The 10,997-nt window shown below is 28.9% G+C and overlaps 1 long non-coding RNA gene and 1 other non-coding gene across 2 annotated transcripts; both read right to left on the bottom strand.

Moving 5' to 3' along the window:
- Positions 1 to 4,015: 4,015 nt before the first annotated feature.
- On the bottom strand, positions 4,016 to 6,000 carry LOC121173344 (uncharacterized). The gene is made up of 3 exons (XR_005887986.1): positions 5,747 to 6,000; positions 5,509 to 5,634; positions 4,016 to 5,321 (listed from the first exon to the last, which is right to left on the bottom strand). It is a non-coding gene; the product is annotated as an uncharacterized lncRNA (long non-coding RNA).
- On the bottom strand, positions 4,651 to 4,873 carry MIR4348B (microRNA MIR4348b). Its single transcript, NR_126761.1, has one exon. It is a non-coding gene; the product is annotated as a microRNA MIR4348b (primary transcript).
- Positions 6,001 to 10,997: the final 4,997 nt, after the last annotated feature.

The following is a 10,997-nucleotide window of genomic DNA, read 5'->3' as shown; positions in this document are numbered from 1 at the left end:
ATAATAGCAGTAATTAGTCAATTAATAATGATGTTTTCACTTATCAACAATTTATTCATAATTTTGAGAAAAATAATCAACAATTTATGTACAATATTGAGTGTAAAAGAAAAAAGTATGACATATTATTTTCTTCCATTGCCATTAGCATTAAAATAATTACGTAAACAAAAAATTATAATATTTAAGATTCAAACTTTAACGATGAATCAAAATGAAACTGTATGATATTGAGTTATTTAAAAATATTTAATTGCTTTGCTAATGCATGTACGACTTATAAAATAATATTAATTATTTTTATTACTATTACATATACTAAAAAAAGCTAATTTATCAAATTTGAAATTGTTAAAATCCTATTTTAAATTGTGACACAAGGTATATTAAATAATCTTGCTTTGATTTCAATTAAGTATGATTATTTAAAAATCTTGATTATAAAAAAATTAAATTATTAATGATTTTGCCAAAAAAATATAAGAAAGATAAAATTCAAATGATTATAAGGGCATAATTTTTTCAGTTCGTCTAGGACAAAAAAAATCTCAAGAATAATCCTACATGACAGTACTTAATGAATAATAACAATAGTTAACAAGTATCTAACTGAAAATGAAGGCATGGCAGTATCTAATGTCCAATTTCAATGGCAATCTTGCCGTAATGCGTTTATCTCTGTGCTATGTCTGATATAGAGAAGAAATTAAGAGAAGAAAATGAGATAAAAATGTGAAAGTTTGATTTTTTTTTTAAATATATCTTTTATTAGAAATAATTTTTGTTTGAGTTGGATAAAATTATTATAAATGACAAAGTTCTATCTCTAAATATTTAACACAATTGCATGTATATTTAACCCATTAAATATCATTACCATATAGTATTAACACATAACTCAAAGGATGTGTGTGAGCGTGGGAGGCACTGCACATATACAGCATACTTCGTAAGTAAAAATTATTATAATTAAGGACGAAATAAGAGATAATTTCTCAGTAAATTGTAGGACACGTTAAACGGTTGAATAACACAGTAGCTCCAGGTTAGGGCTAAAAGACCAATCCAGCAATCAATAGAAGGTGGCCAATGCTGATCAGGGCAATCAGACAGTCAGACAGTCAGACAGCTAACAATCAGCGCTATCACTTCATCCAGATTTCATATATATGTTATATAATATTGCATGCACAACCCCAACAAACATGTACAGAATTAAATAACACACCACCTACTCCAATCCGTAATTGAACAACTGAAATTTAATATAGAGTGATGTATGAGTCGTCCCCTTCTCTGCCCAAGAGCAGTAGTAGATTAGTTTAATAAGGAGTAGTGGCATTCAATGTATGGCCAGCAACGCAATCCCGTTTTCTCCACTTTGAAAATGTTACTCAAGTTGAAGGAGTTTTAAACCACTACTAAAAAAAAGCCTTTTATCACCGGTTTTCAAATTCCGAGATTAATGATACCACTCATGGCAGAGCAAATTATAAGAAAATAATAAGAATAGTACTTAAAATATTTTCTATACAGTTAGTGCTTAAAAACTACATGCATGTGACAAAGAAAGCAAGATCTAGAGGACAAAGAAAGTCACACAAAATATTCTCTATACAGTTAGTGCTTAAAAACAATAATTAAATATCACAATGTTACAAGAAATTAACAAAAAAAAATGCCTGGTGTAATTATGTAAAATGAATAAAATGTGCCTACATCTATGAAGTATGAAGTTCCATATGCTATCTTCTAGGTAGGACTGTTCCAAATTTAAATATTTACATAATTATAATCATACTTAATAAATAACTAGATTATAAGTGTTTATTATAACTATAATCATAATTAGTTTTTAAAAAATATGAATATAATTTGATATAACTAGTTATTATTTTTAAAATATAGGTATATAACTAATTATGAATATACTAGTTATATAACTGATTATATAATAAGTTGTATCTAAAATTAATTACGTAAGTAGTTCTTGATGAATAAAAATAATTTATTTGAAATACTTATTTCTAAAAAATTAGTTATAATTTCATAACTATAACTATTTTTTAAATAAAATAAGTTATTTAAAATACCATAATTATAAAATTAGTAGTTTTATACTTACTTTTATATAACTAGTTATAGTTATTTTTTTTTAAACTTTATTTTGAGCATCCCTACGTCTAGGCCTGTAGATTAAAATAATAGAAATTAACACAACAAACTCATTGCCAAACTTCACCCAACTAGGAGGACATATTGGGACCTCCAACTGATAAGCCATGTAGCTGTTAATTATAATATCAGTAAAATGAGAATAATGTAATAATAGAAATATAAAAAGGATCGAGAAGCATTTACCTTATATATAATCTAGAGCAAGACTTGGAGACATTTCATACCTTGCCTGAAAAGAATCGGAGACACTTCACTAACATAAAGCTTGCCTCAAAGGAATACAGGAGTCCTACATAAAAGCAAATGTAGTTATGGAGTCTTGGGCTTATCTCTTAAATCCAAAATGCACATCCTTTTTAAAGGTATACTTTGAATTCCATGAAAGGAATCCGATGTGATTTGTGTTTCAAATATACTAAGTTAAACCACTGTATTCAGGTAGGTATATTTCTAATTCAGTGTCTTGAGTAATCAACACTCCTACAAACACAATTATCCATACTTAAAAGGGATTCTAAGAACACAACAAAGATTACACTCTAAAAAAATAATAACAAACACGAGAATTTAAGGTTGTTCCACACCTCTTGTATATGTTCATAGAATCATCTAAAAAAGTATTTCAATATTACAAAAATGATTACAAGATTGTAACTCACATCAAATAGTGTATCACTCTACAAACCTGAATATCACATTCAATGATTACAAGAAATTATAACACTCTCACACAAAGACACTTTTCTCTCAATAAAATGACTTTGTTTTACAATTTCTCTTCTCACACTCTCTCTCTCTTCATATGTTGTCTCTCCACTAAATCTCTTCTCTATTTATAGTAAAAAATATTGTCACTAAATAAGTTCTCTTGAAAATTGAAACAAAAACAACTTTCAACGCATTCATTCAACTAAGGTTCATCTAATAAAATATAATCTTTCACTTTGTATTTAAACCACCTAAATCTTAGGGATAAAAATCCAATTCTCAATATGTAGACACCTTATTTTTTGGCTTGAAACTCTACACCGTAAAAGGTATACTTCTCAACACAATTTACAGAGTATGAGGTTGTTAGTACAAATTGGTTTGAATGGGTATTTTTAAAAACAAAATACTTTTTAATTAATTTTATAATCTTATTTTATTTTATTTTTTAATTTAATCTAAGCATTTTTAAGATAAACAAAATCACATATATAGATTACACATAGGTATAGTTTTTTCTAGTGGTATTAATTTTAATTTTATAAATATATAATTTAGTTATTTATAGTAAATCACAACATTTTATATCTTAATTTTTGATAATGTTATATTATTTTATTAGTTAAAATATTTTATAATATTATATATTAATTTAATTATCATTTATTTGACCTCAATTTAACCACCAATAAACTTTGAAGCAATACTTTTATCCCTTCAAATATTAATCCAATTTTAAAAAACATTGATATAGATAAAATTTATAAATGGATGAACGTGTAAAAACTATTTAAATTGTCATTGCATGTGTTATTTTCCCTCTTTACTATTGCATAGACAAACTAAAGTTATTCACAAGTTTTTAATATCAATTATAGAGTTTGAAATTGGCTCTATATAGCCAAGTGTAAAATCATGTCTGAGCTTATTTATTGTATAATTCAAACAAATATTGAGCATTTAATAATAAGTTCAGCTTAAATGATTCACAGATAAATTGTCTCACTTACAAATTCATTAGATACTAGCATCTATGCATTGAAATTTTTGTACAATCAACACTTTTTAAGGTAAAATTATATCAACATAATATAGAGGTAGGAGAAAACTATTGAAAATAATCCAAATCTCACATCGATCAAAAGTAATCCTATATTAGAATATATAAGTGAGGGACAACCCTCACCCCTTGAGTTAGCTTTTGGAGTTAAGTTAGGCCTCTCACATTATTGATTCCAGGATGGGTTTCCAATCATAATCTGTGACAATCATGAAGATGTATATATTACAAATTGTCTTGCCATATTTGATTGATAGTGAATTTATAGAATGATACAAGATTGAGTTGATTGCTTATTATAACCTTAGGGTTAGGGAAAGAGCTAGATTCAACCTATAACATGGGTTTTTCGTCTTCGATTTTAAGATGAACACTCTCCATTATCTACAAACTAAAAGCTAACACCTTTTAAAGCTTATGGTGATGACCAATCCAAATTGAAAAGAGAAACAACAATGAGAAAAAAATCCTTATTGCACATTGGATCCAGCTCTTTCATTCCCCCATTTCATTAGATTTATTATCAACCAAACACAACAACATTGTGTATAACATGTATGTCATCATGTTTGTTACATGTAATGATCTTCAATCATTAATATCCACATTGAGTTTTTTAGGTGAAAAACTTATTATTTAAACTAATGTAGGACAATTCACTTACATCGAAAATTCACTTTCATATAAAAGTGATGGTAGTATCGTAGAAACTAATAGTCAAATTCAAAAGATAATAAAAGATTATGTGTCAAACTTGTAAAATGACCACACATTATGGTGATTGTGAATGTAGGTTACTTTTTACATTGGTTATAGCTTTAAACATGTAGAAAGTCACTTTTATATCTATAACCACTACAATATCACCATCCTACAAGTCTAGCATATAATCTTTCAATATCTTTTGAGTTTGACTATTACTTTCTATGACATTACCATTACTCTTGTATGAGAGTAAACTTTCGATATTGGTTAATTTTCCTACATTAGTTGAGACAATAAGTTTTCTACCTAAGAAACTCAATGTGGATATAAGTAATTGAAGGTCATAATATGTAACAAGCATGAGGACATATATGATATACACATTGTTGTTTTGTTTTGTTGATAATGAATCTAATGAACTGGGGGAATGAAAGAGCTGAATTCAACTTCCATGGGTTTAGCTGCAAATCTAGCACTTTCTTGTTGTACTAAGTGCTTCATAGTGATAACATCCTTCGACTGGTGTACATACAACCTGTTGGCTTTTGGTTTGTGGGTAGTTGAATGTATTCTCTTTCTCATAAGCTTTTTCTTGATGTTGGTGTTCCAACAATTCTTGATCTCATTATTTGTTGTATTGGACAAGCTGTGAGATGTTGTGATTGATCATCTGCATAGGCAATATATATAACGAGAGATAAAGTAAGAGGCAAAGCAAGTTGGTTTCATTTCCTAAAGGTGTAAAAGTGACAGCTGGAAAAATGACATGAAATAACGTGGTTTCATATATATTATAGTAAACCATTCTAATTCTAGTTCTAATAACAGAAAAATCTCCAAGCTGAAAGAAAGCTCACTTGTTTCCAAGAGCATGGAGTATTTTAATGGTATGATATATCTTCTGCTAAACTAAAGTTTCCTCATTTTATCTCTGGTTTGAGGTCGTTAATCCACCTCAGTCTGCAGCTCCGGTCCTTCTACATCTTTGAAGATATATACATCCAGGTATGTAACAAATTAAAATGGGAAAACTCAATTTACTCGAACACAAAGATTTGAGAAAATAAAATAGATAGTACACAAAAGTTGTTTTACCTGCTTTTTGGCTGGAACTGAACACCAGTTTCCATGGACATGCTTTTCAACATTAGCCACAAGCTCTGAGTTCTTCTTCATCCCTTCCTATATGGCACCCATGTATTGTTGCATCCATTCATTATAAGAGGCAAAAGTAAACTAGGGGTAAATTACTTTGGCTGGTGCTATCCGTTTGATCCTTATGAAATGAAATAGGACTGTTAATACAAATGTCTACCCTAGTCCTCCTTTTGTAATGACTAGATCCCCTGTTGGTAACGGTCATTTAAAACACGTGCGTACACGGAAGACAACCAGAACTTCATATTGGAGAAGTAAATTTCTGTAGTACAAACACGGGAGTGAAGATAGCAATTAATGAACGAGTACCGCGACAACTTGAGTCATATTTCCCCATGTACGTCCAAGTGGTTAATTGAAAATTAATGCATGCCCCTGTTTAATGAGTAATTTCAACTGTGTGCATGCATATGTTCATGAGTCCAACTCATTCAGTTGAAGAAGATGCTTAAATTTTACAAATTCTTTAATACATGTTTTTAATTTTTAATTTTTATGGATAAAAATAGAAAACAAAAGAAATAAATATAACAATTAAAGACAGAGAGGGTTTTTTTTATACCAAGGGTATTTTACTTTTTAAATATTCTAAAATATACTTGTTAATCATTTTAGCAAGGTTTATAATTCAACTGGTTAAATTGGTCAAGTGACCGATCCAAATACTCCCAAAAAAAACCCCAACATCTCAGAATTGGTGGAAATTAGTCAAAAACTTACCAAATCGGTATAAAATTAATATTGAACCAACATAGAGAATTTGGATTGAACTGGTCTTTTTAATTTTCTTAAAAAATTTATTATTTAATCTAAAATATTTTTAAGATAAATTAAAATATATTCTTAAATATTTTACATAAGTATAAATTATTATTAATTTTATCTTATGAAATATACAATTTAATTATTTATATTAATTTTTTAGATCCTAATTTTTAGTTATATTATTTTATTACTTAAAATATTATAGAATATTAAAAATATAAAATCAGTTCAATCACATTAAATCTTGAATCAATATTTTTATCGGTTTAATCATGGATTTCATTTTAAAAACATCCCATTTTACATGTACAGATCATGTCAGTTTTGGAAAAGTCGAGTCTACCATTTTTTTTAATATTTTCTGACTATTAAAAAGTGACAATTTTTTCTGATAGTGAAAAACCATTAGAAACTTGCTTTGCACAAAACCGAAGTTTATTTATACTTTGTTGGTAAAAAAAATTTAAATATGTAATACCTTAGTAAAAGTGAAATGGTTCATTTTAATAAATAAAAAGGCGATAAAATAGATTGAAAGTGAAAAATACATATTTTTCGTAAAGAGTATATCTATATATTATAACCATAAGTGAAATGAAACGATGATAACCGACTCGTGCAATTTATATCAGATTTCATTCAAATTTTTAAGGACTAGATCAGTACGAATACTATTTGGAATCATACAGCAAATTAATATATATACCTTCTGTAATATATTTGTGTCATATTTTTGGTAATACAGGAAGATCTGATAAATCTTGAAAATTACACGGGCAAGGATCTTAAAGTACGAATCAAAGTAGCAGCAAAGGAGTAATTCAAAATTCATTCCTTACTACTAATATTTATTATAAGGATTAAACAAGAGGCAATTACTTAGTAAATTCGAGAACATGTTCAAATACTTGAACGCTTGAATATATAACATACGCTTATGTTCAAAAGCTTTTGTTCTCTACGACTACAAGCTTGGGTTAAAAAGAGCCAACAAGAATTACAACAAGCTAGCGGCAACAAGTAAGTAATTCTTAACAACTTTTCTGTGATTTGAGGAACTTTCCCGTCTGCGTTTATTCGGGTGCATGTAGACCGTGCAAGGTTATTGATTTGAGTTTGGGGAAAGAGCTTTTATTTACTCAATTCACTGATTGTGGTTTCATGTATTTTTACTGAACTATGTGGGAATACATATGTATCAAACCCTATATGCTTATCTTTGGTCATGGCTTATGCTGAAGGTAAGATCTTCTTTTTAGTAATACATTTATTAACGAACAACATTATAATGTCATGTTAACAATTTACCGGTCAACATTTTTTTTATTAATGATCGACACAACATCCTGAAATTAATGGTTGAACTAAAAAAAATATTTTGAAAAATAAAAAAACTAAATATTTTTATTTTTTTAAAATGAGAATCAAACTTGCAAATTAACTAAAAGAAGGGGATCAAAATTTTATTTTAGAAAGACAAAAAAAAAAAAAAAAAAAGTAGCCCCAAAGGATAGGGCTGAAAGACATATCAATGATTCCAACAATCAGCAGCCAATAAAACTAACTTCAAGTAACGTGTCCAGCAACAATACCACGAGCCTGAAAGATTGAAAAGTTTACCTGTGTTTAGGCTGTGTTTGTTGGAAGAGAAAGACAATAAAAAAGAAGACAATTAAATAATAAAATAGAACTCATATTTTTATATTTTACTTTAATTTCAATTCATTTTTATTATTATTTTGTTTCACTTTACCGACCGAACCTTTAAAAATTACTTTGCTAGTTTATCTACGTTCTTTCAAATTTCAATTACTAAAATTTTAAATATTAAGATTCTCTATTGAAAAATAGATATATTAAACAATCTTGGAGGGGGGAGGGGGTCTTGTCCCCTCAAGAGCCAGTGCCCAGTGTTGGCTAAGGTCTGAGGGCAATCAGAAATTGAAATTTAATAAGAAAAGCCAATGCACTTCTATCCGTAAATGAATAACTCAAATTTAATAATGAGAAAAGTAAATTGAAAGTCCCTTGGTAAGAGAGTCTCCTGCGCAATACTGCACAATAGCAGCAGCAGAGTTAACAGTAGCCAGCACACTTATTTTGAACTTAATATTACTCTATCAAAGATATATAAGACTGATTAGTTTGTTAAAAAAATTACAGATTTAATTTTTTCTGTTAATAAAAACTAACATTAATATATGTTGTTGAAAGAAATATTACTCGATCAAGCTGAAGATATTTTGAACTCACACTTTGGACATATTTGAGTTTCTGTTCATTATGCGATTACACAAATCCTTAAATCAATCCAACGGATGAATGGAAAAAATTCTCTTGATCATTTTGGATACGCGGTTTTGAGCTCCATGGATGGATACTTAGACATACACCTAACTGTGATTCATCGGTAAGAACAATTTTCCTCCTTTATTATCTCATCCCCTTTCAATTGGCTGAGATACAGTATAGATTCTCGGACCTGCATTACAGATCACACAACTGCAAACCATACTGCTTGTCATCATTATCAATTATGAGAGTTTTTACGCGTTCCAATACTTTTTCCATGTTCAAATTTAACGCAGAAGCTAACATGAGCTGCTTCATCTGGTCGTGGATTATCACGTCAAAATAATTGGAAGTTAAAAATTTAGATAGAAAATATATTTGAACACCATATATTTGATAAGAAAAATAGTTTTTTTATTAATTAATTTATAAAAAACCATCTTCATTTACTTCTCCAAAAGATATTTTAACTTGAGAGAAGTTAATTAATTCATTTTTCTATATTATTTTCTTCTTCTAAAAACACCAATACAGAAATTTATATTAAAAAACAGACCCTTAGTCTCGAAACATTCCAAAAGGTATTTTTAACTTGTGAGAGAAGTTAATTCATTTTTCTATATTATTTTCTTCTCCTAAAATACCAATGCAGAAAAATTTATATTCAAACAGGTACTTAGGTCAAACATGTCGGTGGAGCCTTGGATATACAACAGTCAACAGGAATATGGATATCCAGTTGCTATATACTATGAGCGGAAAGCATAAGAAAGATTAATAATGGAGCACTGATCCTGTAAGAGGAGGTCCATTATAGATGCGGAGGCTCATCCAAGTACATACATAAAATAAAAGGGTTCGTGTTAGAAGCTCCAAGCTTTGCATAAACAATCAGCATAGGCAATAGATTCTCTGTAAATATGTGTAATAATATAAATATAGGCACAAACCATTGACGATTTAATGAAATGATATAAACCGTTTGCGTGCGCAGTATAAAAAAAAAACATTGACGATTCAACAACGTTAATTACATTAAAAGAGATGGAGAATGTCAATAAATGTTTGTAATAAAAAATAATAATAAATATTAACCAATGTCCGTCCTAAAAGTACTAGTAAGAAACTAAATGTACAATTTTTTTTAGTGAGATACATAAAAATGCATTCTCTTACAATTTTACGATTATTTTTTTAAAAAAATCCTTAATAAGTATCTTAAGTGGTTAGCAAGACCCTAAAAAAATACTAGACTAATTTAATAAAATGCGTTCGGGCGTGCATGCTATGACGCGGGTCAATGTTGATTTGGTGAGGGTTTGAGGCCCTTGCTGTTCGGTGTGTTTTATTTGCTGGGGTATTTTTATTCTGGTGATCGAGTTATTATATGCAGCTGCATCATTATCTGGCTTGAAGTTATTTTGCTGGTCCCTCAACGGATTGGAGCTTTGCAGTGTGGCAGATCTTGTTTATGAAGAATCCTGCATCAATAGTGCTCTCGCTATATATATCATTGAGGTGTTATCTGTGCATTACGTGCTACATTCATTGATAGAAAGTTATTTTCTTTCTACTCTGGAAAACCTAAAAGGACCACCACTAAAACTATAGAGAGAAAAAAAAGGATTAGATAAAATTGAGATATTTCACTCATTGAAGAGTATAGGTAAAGATAAATATACTTATACTCCTCTAAGTGATGTTGATTAATAAATAATAATTATTCAAGTATCAACATCATATTATTTTAACACAAGTAAAATAAAACTAAAATTTGCTAAATACATATTTAACTTCATCTTGTATAATCTTTCAACCATTTTATTTTAAGCCTAAAATTCATCCTATCATGCAGTCTGATGCTATTATGCTTGCAATCACGGTTCTCATTTATTTTGCCTTAGTGTACATGTTCTCTCTTGTGTTTAGTTGAGGAATATGGTTTAGTGCGTGGCGTGGTAATGGGCTTTTTCAGATATACATGGAGTTTCATATATTATAAAACCAATTAATGTGTATGTTATCTAATATGGCAGGTTCTGCTTTAACTTGCATTCAGATATGGAGGTAACTTTTCCTTTTCATGGCAGTATTTTAGGAGTGATATAATATTGACACATTAAATTGCAGT

Source organism: Glycine max, chromosome 13 (assembly GCF_000004515.6).
Source record: "Glycine max cultivar Williams 82 chromosome 13, Glycine_max_v4.0, whole genome shotgun sequence".
In the NCBI taxonomy this organism is placed as follows: Eukaryota; Viridiplantae; Streptophyta; class Magnoliopsida; order Fabales; family Fabaceae; genus Glycine; species Glycine max.
The sequence above is the reverse complement of the archived record's forward strand: the minus strand, read 5'-3'. Positions and strand labels throughout refer to the sequence as shown.